The sequence below is a fragment of the Etheostoma spectabile genome, unplaced genomic scaffold (assembly GCF_008692095.1).
Source record: "Etheostoma spectabile isolate EspeVRDwgs_2016 unplaced genomic scaffold, UIUC_Espe_1.0 scaffold00019015, whole genome shotgun sequence".
NCBI lineage: Eukaryota > Metazoa > Chordata > Actinopteri > Perciformes > Percidae > Etheostoma > Etheostoma spectabile.
Genome location: NW_022604623.1, coordinates 1 through 16,070, shown reverse-complemented (window position 1 = coordinate 16,070; position 16,070 = coordinate 1). Strand labels below are relative to the sequence as shown.

General features: G+C 40.8%; 1 non-coding gene across 1 annotated transcript; it reads right to left on the bottom strand.

Annotated features, from left to right (window-relative positions):
* Window positions 1-14,781: 14,781 nt before the first annotated feature.
* On the bottom strand, window positions 14,782-14,856 carry trnav-aac (transfer RNA valine (anticodon AAC)). Its single transcript has one exon. It is a non-coding gene; the product is annotated as a tRNA-Val (tRNA).
* Window positions 14,857-16,070: the final 1,214 nt, after the last annotated feature.

The window sequence follows — 16,070 nt, the reverse complement described above, 5'->3', positions numbered from 1 at the left end:
TGATTCCTATGCATTGTGTATGGTAGCCATTACAATGTTATTTATTATTTATTACCACACACACAGCCTTAGCAGAGCTAAACCCCCCCCCCCCCCCCATCTTTATCCTGATGCTTGATTGTAACAAAGCATCAACAGAGAGAAGTTGACTCCGTTGGTGTTTTAACAGACACACCTGGGCCAAATTGAAAACCAGATTCAGCTTTAAATCTTTTTAAATCCTAATCTAGTCCTCATTAAGTTTCAAATAATTTCACAGGAGTTAGTTATTATTTTTGATCATCAATACCAAATTGAATCTAATTGGATGGGAACATACACAGACTTCTCACAAAATCCCACTTGAATTCATATCTTGCTACTCGGTCAGAATCTTATTAACCTGGAGTCCCAGTCTCTGTCACAAGAAATAAGCTATATGTTTATATATGTTTTAGGCCTATTGGCAGACAGACATTTAAAATGTAGGCAATGGCAAATAAAGAATAAAGAATAAAGAGCCTTTTGCTGTCTGCGCTCAGCTTCAAACAACAATGTTAAAAACAACAGACAAAGCCAGAAATCTGGGTGTAGTCATGGACTCAGACCTGAACTTTACCAGCCACATTAAGACAATAACAAAGTCAGCCTACTATCACCTTAAGAATATATCAAGGGTTAAAGGACTTATGTGTCAACAGGATTTGGAAAAACTTGTCCATGCCTTTATCTTCAGTAGACTTGACTACTGTAACGGGGTCTTTACAGGTCTCCCTAAAAAATCAATCGGACAGCTGCAGCTGATTCAGAACGCTGCTGCTCAGGTCCTCACTAAGACCAAGAGACTGGATCACATCACTCCAGTTCTGAAGTCTTTACACTGGCTTCCTGTGTCTCAAAGAATTGATTTCAAAGTACTCTTGCTAGTTTATAAATCACTTAACGGTTTAGGTCCAAAATATATTTCTGATCTGCTACTACACTATGACCCCCCCAGACCTCTCAGGTCATCTGGGACAGGTCTACTTTCTGTCCCCAGAGTCAGAACTAAACAGGGTGAAGCAGCTTTCAGTTTCTATGCTCCTCATATCTGGAATAAACTCCCAGAAACCTGCAGATCCGCTGCTACTCTCAGTTCTTTTAAATCAAGGCTGAAGACCTTTCTTTTTGATGCTGCCTTTCTTTAAATGAATGCTCATTTCTTTAAATTTCTTATGCTGCACTGTAACTTTTATTCTTGTGTTTTATGTGTCTATTTTTTTTAACTGTCTATTCATGTGTTTTATCAGTTTTTAATGCTTATGATTTTTAACTGTTTGTACTTGTGTTTTATCTGTTTAACTGATTTTGTGTAAAACACTTAGAATTGCCCTGTTGCTGAAATGTGCTATACAAATAAAGCTGCCTTGCCTTGCCTTCCAACAAGACAATGATCCCAAACATACAGCAAAATCTACAAAGGAATGGTTCCCAAATAAACGTATCCAGGTGTTAGAATGGCCAAGTCAAAGTCCAGACCTGAATCCAATCGAGAATCTGTGGAAAGAACTGAAAACTGCTGTTCACAAACGCTCTCCATCCAACCTCACTGAGCTCGAGCTGTTTTTCAAGGAAGAATGGGCAAGAATTTCAGTCTCTCGATGTGCAAAACTGATAGAGACATACCCCAAGCGACTTGTAGCTGTAATCGCAGCAAAAGGTGGCTCTACAAAGTATTAACGCAAGGGGGCCGAATAATTTTTTCAGTTTTTTATTTGCTAAAAAAGTTTAAATATCCAATAGATTTCGTTCCACTTCACAATTGTGTCCCACTTGTTGGTGATTCTTCACAAAAAATAAAAATTGTATATCTTTATTTTTGAAGCCTGAAATGTGTCAAAAGGTTGAAAAGTTCAAGGGGGCCGAATACTTTCGCAAGGCACTGTATGTTAAAAAAAAAAAAAGATAAATTGTATCTGTGACTGTAAGTATTGTTGTGCATATTTACAATAAAAATATTACAAAAAAAAGTTATGTAATGTAAGTAATGTAGTTAGTAAAATTAAATTAATTATACCTGGGATCCTGTGCATTCCATGCCTCTGGACTTTTGTGATGCCAATCCTAGCCAGCTGGCATGTCTTTGGTTTGACACATAATATGTTGATGTTTTGTCCATGTTGACTTCCTCTTGGTCCCCCAGCTCTACCAAAGCTGTCTTCAAAGGGTAGTTGACTCTGGGATTCACCTCCACCACATTCTCTCAATTACATGGTTCTGTGCAGGTTTTTAAGGATAGTGTAAGTCTGCCAGCCTTCATTAGAAATACAATTGCAAGAAACCTGGATTAATTTTTAACAAAACATTCATTTCACCCTGGTAGAAGGAGTCTGAAGGTAAGGCTGCCTTTTAGTATTGTTTCTGTATTCTGCCAGCTTTTCCTGTATGAATAATGCCAGATAAACCTTTTTTCCACAGTCAACTCTGACCTGATCCATAGTCCATAGGAAAGTACAGCAGGTCTGAGGACAAATCACAGACAACATAAAATATTACCTAAACAGCATTGGTCTAAGCCATAAATCCCTAAAGTGCCAATTAAAAGTCCAAAGCATTTCATTTTTATCTAGTTACACACACACACACACACACACACAAGGCAAGGCCAGGCAGCTTTATCTGTAGAGCACATTTCAGCTACAGGGCATTCAAAGTGCTTTACATAAAATCAGTTAAACAGATAAAACACAAGTACAAACAGTTAAAATCATAAGCATTAAAAACTGATAAAACACATGAATAGACAGTTAAAAACAAAATAGAAACATTAGGACACATAAACACAAGAATAAAAGTTACAGTGCAGCATAAGAAATTTAAAGAAATGAGCAGTCATGTAAAGAAAGGCAGCATCAAAAAGAAAGGTCTTCAGCCTTGATTTAAAAGAACTGAGAGTAGCAGCGGATCTACAGGTTTCTGGGAGTTTATTCCAGATATGAGGAGCATAGAAACTGAAAGCTGCTTCACCCTGTTTAGTTCTGACTCTGGGGACAGAAAGTAGACCTGTCCCAGATGACCTGAGAGGTCACACACACACACACACACACAAGGTGGTGTGACACTATGAGCTTTTTTTTCAGACTTGTTTTAAGCTTTGCTGAAGCACATTCATGATCCCTAATACCTTTCTAAACCACTTACCCTGGTCCCTGACCCCTGCCCCCAGAGCTGGTAGCTCTGTTCCTCGGCGGAGCAGGTCGGGCCCTCTGCTCTGGCAGACTGGATGGCGGCGGATTCAGACAAGGAGGCCTCAAAGACCAACTGCTTTAGCAGCATCTGGTCCTAGTCTTCTGGCAGCGAGGCCTCCAAAGACCAACTGCTTTTGCAGCACCTAGTCTCTGCCGAAGCCGCTGGCCTCCAGCTGCCCGGAGCAGGAGCCTGAACTTAAAGACTCAACATGGCTTGTACTTATAAGGTCCTCTTTGGACGTTTTGTGACCTCACTCATGAGGTCATCGTGAACTCACAGCTGATTGGCCATTAGTTCTTTAGATGTGTTATAGAATGCTGTGATGTCATACACTGTAGACAATTCCAGTCTATAAGACTTTATCATTTTATTTTTATTTATTTTTGAGGGATGAAAACAAAACATATTGTAATACATTATGAGAATATACACATCACACTATACATGTGTAAATTAATTTAACGTGTTTAGAGCAGAGATATTTTCACCTGTAGGTCGGTAACTAGGAGTTTATTAAACCAAAACTAGAGCTGTGATGGTTGGAAAAGTGAAAAGACGACCCAAACGGCTTTTCATAGTTTCATTTAGTTTCTTTCGACTTTGAATGAAGTGCGTGTTTTACGATGCTAAAATTACTGTTTATTCACATGGAGTCTGATGGATTTAGCAATTTTAATTACGTGGATTTTTTTTTTAAAAAGAATCTTACTCTTCAACAGAAAGGTCAACCTCCTTAAAATCCTTTCCATAAAGTTGTCAAAATTTTGAATAATAATCAGAGCCTATCAGTGGCAAAACAAGCACTTTTGTGAAGGTATATACTAGGGATGATCCGAGTACCCGGCTGAAACGAGTATCCGGTACGGATAAAGCACTTTTGCCGAGTACAAGTATTATCGAGTAATATGAGTCAATATCCGTGCTCGGATTGAATAAAACTCAACTGGCCGCGCAGCGTTCTGTGATAATCACAGCGCCCCCCCCCCCCCCCCCCCCCCGCCTACAAACCCGCTCGGATCAATCACACACACACAGAACATGGAGAAATGCGCTCTCTCTCTCTCTCTCTCTCTCTCTCTCTCCTGCTCCGTCAGTCAATCAGGTCTGCGGATCTGTTCCGTTAACGTTTAGGGTTTCTTCAGCTTCAGGTTTGTTTTTAACTTTGGTTTGTATACTTACAGACATAGTAACAGTAGATTTCTGGTGAACGTGGGGTTTGTAGTCCTTACATAGTAACCAGTAGATTTCTGGTGAACGTGGGGTTTGTAGTCCTTACATAGTAACCAGTAGATTTCTGTGAACGTGGGGTTTGTAGTCCTTACATAGTAACCAGTAGATTTCTGGTGAACGTGGGGTTTGTAGTCCTTACATAGTAACCAGTAGATTTCTGGTGAACGTGGGGTTTGTAGTCCTTACATAGTAACCAGTAGATTTCTGGTAACGTGGGGTTTGTAGTCCTTACATAGTAACCAGTAGATTTCTGGTGAACGTGGGGTTTGTAGTCCTTACATAGTAACCGGTAGATTTCTGGTGAACGTGGGTTTGTAGTCCTTACATAGTAACCGGTAGATTTCTGGTGAACGTGGGGTTTGTAGTCCTTACATAGTAACGGTAGATTTCTGTGAACGTGGGGTTTGTAGTCCTTACATAGTAACCCGTAGATTTCTGGTGAACGTGGGGTTTGTAGTCCTTACATAGTAACCAGTAGATTTCTGGTGAACGTGGGGTTTGTAGTCCTTACATAGTAACCAGTAGATTTCTGGTGAACGTGGGGTTTGTAGTCCTTACATAGTAACCAGTAGATTCTGGTGAACGTGGGGTTTGTAGTCCTTACATAGTAACCAGTAGATTTCTGGTGAACGTGGGGTTGTAGTCCTTACATAGTAACCGGTAGATTTCTGGTGAACGTGGGGTTTGTAGTCCTTACATAGTAACCGTAGATTTCTGGTGAACGTGGGGTTTGTAGTCCTTACTAGTAACCAGTAGATTTCTGGTGAACGTGGGGTTTGTAGTCCTTACATAGTAACCAGTAGATTTCTGTTGAACGTGGGGTTTGTAGTCCTTACTTAGTAACCAGTAGATTTCTGGTGAACGTGGGTTTCAGACATGCTGCTTGGTTTAAATCAGAATCAGAATCAGAAATACTTTATTGATCCCCGAAGGGAAACTCTGTATCACAGTAGCACCAGTAGTAAGAAGACAAAGACGGAGCACTGCAACAGGCAGCTCGCACTTTTCAGCGCATGCGCACACTTCACTTCAGATGCATCAGAAACAGAATCAATCAGCATTGTAGCAAGATAAAGTACAAGACATAACAACATAACATAATGCAAGACAACACACAGTTCATGTGGACACATGAAGGAATTTTTTGAGGTGGCATATAGAGGGTGCGAGAAACACAGAAACGAGGCAGACATATGGATGTGGGGCGGGATGGGGGAGGGAGTGTATGGTGTGTGTGTGAGATAGTGAGTTGTGTGTGCAATGTGCGCGTCAAACTGTCTGTGTTGTTAAAAGCTCAGTTCATCGGCGTGACCTTGAAGAGATAACCAGAGCACAGGACGAGATAGAAGGCCAGCTGCTGGTTGTTTTCCTGCTCGGGTGAAGGGTGGCGGGGGGGGGGTAGTTGATCAGTTGCAGTCCAATTTAGGGTGACTCGGTAGAATTTATCCAAATCAATGTCCATCATCATTTGTCACCGACCTCAGCGTCATGCGAGCATCCATATCACGTAGTGATTTTTGCAGTCCATCTACCTTCTCTGCCAGTCCGGTGGTCACACGAAGCAACTCCACCGACTGGGCCCTGTTGTTATCAGTCCCCTTCTGCGCTTCCACGGTCCGGTCTGAGATGTTACGAGACAGTTCACTGGACTGGTTAGCCCTTAGATGTAAAACCTTCATCCCCTCAACCACTCCGTGTAGGCACTCTTTAAGTTCCCCAGACAGCTTGTGGGTGAATTTGCTGGCGGCTGTCTTACCAATTTTCCGATAGGTCAGTGAGACCCCAAGGCCGATGATCAGGAGCCCCACCAACAGAATTCCAATTATCCAAATGTCTTCAACGTCCTCCACAGTGAGAACGTCCAGGCAGACCACCTGCCACTCCCGGAATAGGAATCGCGAGCGTAGCCTGCAGGGAACGTCCCGCTGGGACAATTCGGCTCACCCGGAGAAGCATGTTTAGATGAAAAAATCTTGTCAATAGCGCTGAGTGACCAGTTAATCAATTCCATATTCGAATGTCTCAGGAAAAAGCAGGCAGGGGACAAAGAGAAAAGAAAAGATTCACAAGACAGGGTAGACAGACTGGGAAGGAGCCAAGCTAAGATAAGAGGGGAGAGGAGGAAAAACACGTCTGCTCTCGCCAGAAGCAGGAAGAGATGCAACTCCCGTTGCGTCTCTGCCATCAGAATCTTTTTTTTTTAACTGTTAGCTGACTCACACACACACACACACACACACACACACACATTTCACACATACCTGGTGTGGAAAAAAAAAAAATAAAAAAGAACCAAAAACAAAAAAAATCACACTGATCGTAAAAAAATTTAAAGTTAAAAAAGAAAGTTATATTGAGTATGAAAACTCTTGTTCATTACATTTTACTTCATAATTGCAACCGCATGTGTTGTATTCATTGTTGCAAAACGTTCTGTATATAGTTTGTTTGTTACCATGACAACACCATTGATCTGAAGCTCATGTAAATAGTTTTCTAATCAGCAATAAATATAACAATTTGCATGCTTAAAATAACATACCGGTTAAAGCCCCGCCCATTTCAAGACAAACCGACCCACTTCCGGTTAAATCTAACCACTTTCGAGTTAGGCCCCGCCGAGTCCGAGTATGGATACGGATACAGATAATTCATGTGGTAAACAGATACAGATACAGATAATGCTGTACTCGCTCATCCCTAGTATATACAAGCTGGACATTTTCCTCTTTAACTCATATTGTAGCTTGTTTCGCCGCTGCCGACTGCAGCATTCTCGCTTAATACTACACCAGTGTCAAAGATTGTTATCTATCAGTCACTTAGACACAAAAACAAAGGAAAATAGGCTTCAGGTTTTGAAAAATGGAAGACATCCCTTGAAAGTCCTACATTGTAAAAATGGAGATGTCTGTGTCTTTCTTTGATTCAAAACCAGGCTGATGTGCAATATAAATACTGTGAAAGTAACAAAACGCTTAATTCACACAGCCAGTTTTCTAGAAACTTTAAAAGAGACGTCATGACTACACTTTAATGTCAGGGCATGATCTGGAAAAGCCTGATACTATTGTTATGTCTAGGGGGCTTCCAGAGTGATGATGTGTGTATGCATTATTCTTAAAGAAAGTTTATGTGTGTGTGCATTAATCTCAAAGAAAGTTGATGTGTACATGCATTAATCAACAGACCTCGTGGCGCAACGGTAGCGTGTCTGACTCCAGATCAGAAGATTGCGTGTTCAAATCACGTCGGGTGAGATGTTTAGGGGTGGCAGTAGCTCGGGAATGAGAATGTCTCGGCACTACCAGGTGTTCTTAGCAAGGCATTGTACCCCCTCCCAACTCTCAGGGTGCTGGCCAGCTCTGACATTTCTCCATTTAGGCATGAATAGGTCCTGAGCATGTGTGTGTTTTCAGACCTGTGTGTGATTACTAACAAAGAGTGTAAATTGTGTCAAAAAGTAGTATACATATTACATTAATTTTTCAAAAAGAAAGATGATGTGCATTAATCTAAAAGAAGTTTGATGTGTATGTGCATTAATCAAAAAGAAAGTTGATGTGTGTATGCATTAATCAAAAAGAAAGTTGATACACTTACACACTGTATTACCACCAGCCTTTAAACATGTCCATAATTTCATTAAACGTGCCCCCCCCCCATGTGCAGTGATTCCTTCAGAGTAAACACAATGAATTTAATTGCAGTAGATGAGAAAGAAATGCATAAAAGTTGTGTTAATTCAGCCAGTGCCCATACCTCTGGTTATTTCCTGTTTTCCGGTGAAGTCCACACTAGTGGAAACACGCCTTTCTGTCACATCTACAGCAGTGTTAACTCGGAAGGAATAACTGCACATGGCTAGGCACTGGTAATGACATTTTGAACATGTTAAGAAGCTAAAAACAGGTTTAAAACTTGCCCTGTTGAAGCCTGTTGGGTGCTAACTCTAGCAGGAGGATAACACGGGGTAGACACCACCGATTGGTTTCATTTCTCTCTCCACTGACAGACCTCTAATGTACAAACTACAGAGCTACGTGTTAAAATTGACTGGAATTCTAAGTCCATCTGCTTTAAAAAGATGTCTGCGGTCCGGAAAATGTTAAAATTGTCAATGAACTGCAGAGAATGGACGGTAGATTCAGTTGAAAGCCATTTGTTTAGCAGCAGCAAGGTACCGACGGGCCCAAAGGGCTTCAGCCTCTGCTGTGGAAGAGGCAAAGCAGCGGGTGTGGGAGAAGTTCGAAGAAGACATGGAGAAGGACTTTATACCTTACATTGGTGGAGTGCTGTGGCCATCAAGAGCTGCACAATTTGCATGTAATGAAAGCTTCTTCACTTTATATGAGTAAATGTTGTATGTTAGTGTAACCAGCTACTCAAAGGCTGACCACTTTTATAAGAATAACCAATAAATTTACCTGACAATAAGGCCAGATCAGAAGATTATAGGTTTGCTCGCTGAAGCCAAAGGGTTGAATTACCACAGTGAAATAACACACACATCACAGGAGAAGTTTAACTGTATGTATTAATTGCAGTAACTAAAAGGGTAAGTAGCATTAATACATTAACAATTAAATACATCAATTGAAGTAAGGTGAAAAAGTGAAAAAGTGGGATCCATATAAAAAAAAGTAGAAAGAAAATACAAAGTATCAAAATAATAAATGTTCAGTCCAATTTAATCAAAATAAATTAGACCCGGGTCTACTAAAACACTGTTCTCACTTCCTTAAGCGCTAAAAGGATATTTGTCCTCCTTCAGGGAAATGAAGTGTGCACACAGTTCTACCTGACCCCTTGACCAAAGGGGTAATAGATCAAGTTTCTCCGCTGTAAAGACTCTATGTAGCAACCTCCTGGCTACAACCGGCTCTACATCAAGTGGGCTTGGCTCGCCATCCAGTTTCTCTATGCTCTGCTGGGTTCTCTGTTGATTTTCACCGCCGGTCTAGACTCCACCAGACTGCGATCCCTCAACTATGAATCGAGCAAAAAACCTGACCTATAAGGAAACAAATGGGAGAGTGATCCATGATGGCGCCGGCGTGGCTGGTTCGCCGCTTGGCTCTCCTGACTGTTACGAGTTTTATACTGTTTTTATTGAGTATCATCAAGACCACTGACTCTCTGCGGACGTATGATCGTACAGAGCTCTTACATATCAAAGTTTTGCTGGATTCATGTGCTGAATATAACAATAATGGATCTTCAAAGTCGCGTCCCTCTTACCTGGCCGACATACCAGAGCACCTGCTCCGCCTGAAGGCCCTGCTTCCTAGAAACGCCGGCGCAGAGGAGTGCGCAGCGGCAGGCTAGTCAGGCTGAAATCCTGGCTAGCACTCTCTCCTAATTTGGCGTGGTCCCACGCAGGTATCCCTCAAGAATATGACGCTTGTTTTTACCGGCTGATATCTCGGCGCATCTTTGCTCCTGCTGGCAGCTTTTTGGTCCCTGTTGTCGGTCAACTGGATGAGTTTCTTGCTGTGCGGCATTGCCGACCTCGGCTACGTGGAGTGAACCCAGGCCATCTCCAGCCGCTAAGACGGGTAGCTTCGGCAGCTAACCTCGTCCAGGCTTCAACAAGGTGTGCGCTTGTGAATGCAAGATCCGTGATGAATAAGTCGTTTATTCTGAAGGACTTCTTCGATGTGCATTCATTGGATTTATTCTTTATTACGGAAACATGGATTAATCTGGGTGAGTCCACTGCCTTTTCGGAAATGTTACCTCCCGAGTGTACTTTTATCAACACACCGCGTACAACTGGACGTGGAGGAGGTATTGCCACAATATTAAAGAGTCGCTTACATTGTAAGCCATTGTCGATGGCTTTTACCTAATTTGAGCTAAGTTGCTTTGAATTGGGTGCGCGTAATCCTGTTCTGTGCGCAGTGATATACCGGCCGCCAAAGCATAATCATGACTTTATTAAAGACTTTTCTGATTTTATTGCGGTTGTAAGGACAAATTATGATAAGATTTAATTGTTGGTGATTTTAACGTACACGTCTGTTGCCCTTCAAATGCTATGGCGAAAGAGTTTTTAGATTTGATTGATGGTTTTAATTTAACTCAACATGTTGCAGGATCCACACAAATACATGGCCATTTATTGGATCTTGTACTGTCCTATGGGCTGCCTATTGAGAATGTATTAGTGTCTGATGCTGTTTTTTTCGGATCATTGTCCTGTCATGTTGATTTTTTTAAAACGATTTAGTAAAACCACCCGCTCCCGTGCGTCATGGCCGCACTCTTAAGCCCGACACCTCCACCTGTTTTCTTCTTGTTTTGCTGCTCATGTGCAAGCAAACAGCAGCTCTGCTGCCTCAGACACAGAGCAACTAACAAACGTTTTTCTGTCCACCTGTTCTGAGGTCTTGGACACTGTAGCTCCGCTAAGAGCCATGCGCCCTAGACCAAAGCCTGAGCCATGGCACTGTGAAGCCACGCACGCAGCCAGGCGAGAGTGTAGAAAGGCAGAGCGCCGGTGGAAAAAGGATGGGCTGCAGGTGTCTTATCAGATTTTACAGGACAGCTGGAGAAACTATCAAAAAATTGTTAAAGCTAAACAACACTATTTTTCAGACATAGTTTCTCAAAATGCCAACAATCCACGTGTTCTTTTTAAAACCATTGGGTCTGTGTTGAACCCTCCACAATCCACCTCTATTGAAATGTCACCTGATACTTGTGAGAAGTTTTTGGACTTTTTTAACAGTAAAGTTTCAAATATCCGAGCCAATATATTCCCCTCCTTTTTAAGCGTCTCCTTAAACATGCATTGCTCAGCTATTTTTTGTCAGTTTGAGCCAGTTTCACTGCCGTCTCTTACAGAGATCATCAATCAAATTGAACCCTCCACATCCCCCACAGACCCTGTCTCTCCATACCTTTTTAAGGATGTATGGGAAATGATTGGCTCTCATGTTGAGGAAATTATAAATAGTAGCCTGTCTTCTGGAGTTGTGCCTACTTTTTGTAAAAAAGCAGTGATTGAGCCATTGATTAAGAAAGCTGGACTTGACTCCACAAATGTTTCAAATTATCGCCCTATTTCAAAGCTTCCTTTTTTATCAAAAATCTTGGAAAAATGTGTATTTATGCAGCTACAGTTTTTTTTGGAGGCACATGGCACTTTAGATATTTTCAGTCAGGCTTTAAAGCATTTCATAGCACTGAGTCTGCACTTTTAAAGGTTTTTAATGACCTGTTTTTAATAACGGATTCTGGTGATTCAGCCATTTTAGTGCTTTTAGATCTCACTGCTGCTTTCGACACAGTTGACCACACAATTCTATTATCTCGCTTGGAAAACTGTGTGGGAGTTAGGGGGACTGCCTTAAAATGGTTCCAGTAATATCTTTCAGGGAGATGCTTCTTTGTTAAAATGGGGGACTCTACCTCATCAACTGTGCCTCTTAACTGTGGAGTCCCCCTGGGATCTATTCTTGGTCGATTCTTTTTGCACTGTACCTCCTTCCACTTGGAATAGTTTTTAAAAGCATGGCATCTCCTATCATCTTTATGCTGATGATTGTCAAATTTATATACCAATCAAAAAGCAGGAAGGCAGCTCCCTGACACCCCTACTAAACTGTTTAAATGACGTCAAAGCGTGGTTAGCCCAAAATCTTTTAAAACTAAATGAGAGTAAAACTGAGATCTTGCAGTTTGGCCCCACTAACTCTATGATAAACTTGGGCCCCCTCAGTGATTTTGTGCATCATGTTGTAACTAACCTTGGGGTAAAAATAGACAGTGATTTTAAACTTGACAAACAAATAAATGCAGTTGTGAAATCTAGTTTTATCATCTTCGTCTATTAGCCAAAGTTAAACCGTTTTTGTCTTTAACAGTTTTGAACAAGCTATACATGCTTTTATTTCTTCTCGTTTAGACTACTGTAATGCACTTTATATCGGTATAAGTCACAAAGCACTTTCACGCTTACAGTTAGTCCAAAATTCTGCAGCACGTCTTTTAACTGGAACTAAAAAGCGCGCTCATATAAGTCCAATTCTTGCTTCATTGCACTGGCTTCCTGTACGTTTTAGGATTGATTTTAAGATTTTATTGTTTGTTTTAAAGCTGTGAATGGACTGGCCCCAACATATATCTCAGACCTCATCCAGATTTATAGGCCGGCGCGGTCACTGAGGTCAGAGAGCCAGCTCCAGCTTGTGGTCCCAAAGACGAGACTTAAAACTCGGGGGGACAGGGCCTTTTCTGTGGCTGGACCTAGACTCTGGAACGCTCTGCCCCCTCCATGTCCGAACAGCCCCAACAGTTGAGTGTTTTAAGTCTCGTCTTAAGACACATTTTTATTCTTTGGCTTTTAACTCCATGTGAGTTGTGTGGTCCTCTGATTGCTCTTACTGTTTTATTGTATTTTAGTATTATTATTTTTATCTATTTTTTTATCTTTTAAACCAGATGCTCTTATTTTGTTTTTACATATTTTACATTAATTGTTTTGTATTTTTGAGTTTTCTGTGCAGCACTTTGGTAACTTTGTGTTGTAAAATGTGCTATACAAATAAAGTGGATTGGATTGGATTGGAATAGGTCAACATAAAATTACCTTAGAGCTAACACTGTTGACATTGCTGTCGTAGGCTAAGGCTTGTATCAATAATATCAATATCACTAATCACAGTATTGTGTTTCTAGTTAAGTGTACAATATATTAAATTTCTCAATATATCATAACTATCATTTTGGAATAAAGTGCATAACCATAAAACATAGTTATTACTAAGGTGCTTAATAACATACATAAAATAACACAAGTACACAGAAATACATTCAAAATACACTTAATAGCCCTAAATGAATGAATGAAAGTCAGACCTCATTATCATTCACTAGCTAGTTTCAGTGTCTTAACAGGCCACTAACAGACTGTTAGCAGGGCTCAAGTGGGCCGCTAGGCCGCAACGGTTAAAACAACAATTAACTTGACATTAAACGAAATTTCAAAACACTTGACGGAGCTACTCCACTAATAGCGATAGTAGTCCGTAACACAATAAAAATATATCTTTTTTATCGTTTAATCCATGGTAGTAATTTAACAAAGACAATATACTTTACTGTTAGCTCAGTTAGCAACAGCAATTGCTAGCGCCGTTTACATTGAGAACAATGGGCACCTAATGACGGACATTAGCATATAAGCTAGCGGAGCATTACAAACTCACCAGTACAAAAAGACAGCTCAATAGCTTGAACCTGCCTTCCTCAGTCTCTCTCCAGTGTTTCACAATTACTTTACGTCAACAGTCACACAACTTAACATTAGCCTTAAAATGTAAAGTATATGCTGCTACGATGATTCAGCTTTTCTGGAGTCACTTCCGTCTCAGTCAGTAGCGCGAACGGCTGAGAGGGCCTAAACCTCTATTGGCTAGGGTGTAGTAACACTCAAACTTTATAGGCTAATGCCACAATAATCAATATGCCTTTGTATTGGATTATATCTCTGTTAACAAGCGATCATGTCAATATAAAGCATTTATTTATACTTATATATAGTTATCACATGTATTGTATAATCACTCGTATATATATATATTTATTACATATTTATAGGACGTATTTATTCTATTTATTGCCCATTTTATATATGGGTTACACAAGCACTAGGTGAAAGAGGCAAGGAAAACTGAGCCAGCACTACCTATAGCTTCATCAAAAGGGAAAGTCTTAAGCCTACTCTTAGATGTGGAGATGGTGTCTGCCTCCTGAACCCAAACGGGAACCTGGTTCCACAGGTGAGGAGCTTGATAGCTGAACACTCTGGCTCCCATTCTACTTTTGGAGACTTTAGGAACCACAAGTAACCCTGCATTCTGGGAGCGCAGTGCTCTGGTGGGGTAATAAGGTACAATGAGCTCTTTAAGATAAGATGGTGCTTGAACATGAAGAGCTTTGTAGGTGAGAAGGGATTTTAAATTCTATTCTGGATTTAACAGGAAGCCAATGCAGAGAAGCCAAACCAGGAGAGATGTGATCTCTTTTCCTGGTTCCTATCAGAACACGTGCTGCAGCATTTTGGATCAGCTGAAGAATCTTTATGGACTCTTTTAAGCAACCTGATAATAAAGAACTGGAGTAATCCAGCTTTGAAGTAACAATGCGTGGACTAGTTTTTCTGCATCAATTTTAGACAGGATATTCCTGAATCTCTGAATGTGATGACTACTGCAGTGGGGAAACTTTGGTAGGCCTGGCCATGATTTCACGTCAGGGAGATTTTTTCCGTGAAGGTTATGGAGAGTTTAATTTTGCAGAGTTTGATTATGCGATGTCAATACAAACAAAGAGATGTGTTTCCGCCCTGTTTCGAACAGGGGACCTTTCGCGTGTTAGGCGAACGTGATAACCACTACACTATACGGAAACTGACGAGTTTCATTTATTTTGCATATTTGTGGGAAATGCACCATTTTTTTTTTTTACTGCAAATGTTCGAATGCTACAAAATAGAGATTTTAAACTAGATTCAGTCACAGATGCTTTGTCATGGATTTGAATGACAGCAAAGTGTAGTAAACCTAAATATTTCTACATGCATTGACTGTGGTCTGAATGTTGGAATAGCGCCACCTATTTCTTGATGTGCCAAATATTAAGCTTGGGCATTACTCGTTAGTGTAATGGACAGTATCTCCTCTTGTCACACGGAAGATCTGGGTTTGATTCCCCGACGGGAGATTTTCTACCAGCTACACCAATGCTACAAGGCCTTGAGGAAGAGCTAGCGCGTGGGCACACTCGGGAAAGGGGGCCTTGGCTCAAGCTGTGTTCAGCATGGGAGGAGAACTCCTGATCCAAATGGGAATAATTTCAAGCGATGGAAAGAGCACAACTCCTGGACATGAACAAAACGTCACAAGGCGCCGCAGGAGTTGGGAGAGTCTCAAGTTCATAAAAAGTCATAGTTTAGTAGGGCAAAAATTCATTGAAATGTCATAGTATAACGTGTCGAAATATTTATAAAAGTCATAGTTTAGTATGACAAAAAAATCATGAAAGTCATAGGATAGTATGTCGACAACAAACATAAAAGTCATAGTATGGTATAGTTGACATATTCTAAAAAGTCGTAGTGAGTATGTCGTAAGAAGTCCAATTTATAGTTTTTTTTGTAAAACAAGAAGAAGCTAAAGTCCTCTGGAGAATGCGGGCATTGATCCCGCTACCTCTCGCATGCTAATAAAGCAAGCGCTCTACCATTGAGCTAATTCCCCTTTTCAAAAAAAGATATAGTGTAATATCTCAAAATTCTTAAAAGTCATAGAGTATAAAAAATTTCATAAGTCATCGTATACTGTGTCAAAATTCATAAATGTCAAAAATATATGAACAGTCATAGTATAGTAAGCAGGGCTGCCAACTTTTCCCAAACCTTGGAGTGAGATTTGGGGGGGCAACCCATTTTTGCCACGTACAAAGCAATTTTTTGGGTCTTTATCTTTAGGGTTTAAATTGTGATTTGTTATATGGGGGGGCTGGGGCCCCCTAGGTGGGTCGGGGGTATGCCCCCCCCAGGAAAAAAAAATTTGAAAAATAAACCATTAAAGGGCACTTTCTGGAGAGTTTTTTTGCAAAAAAAT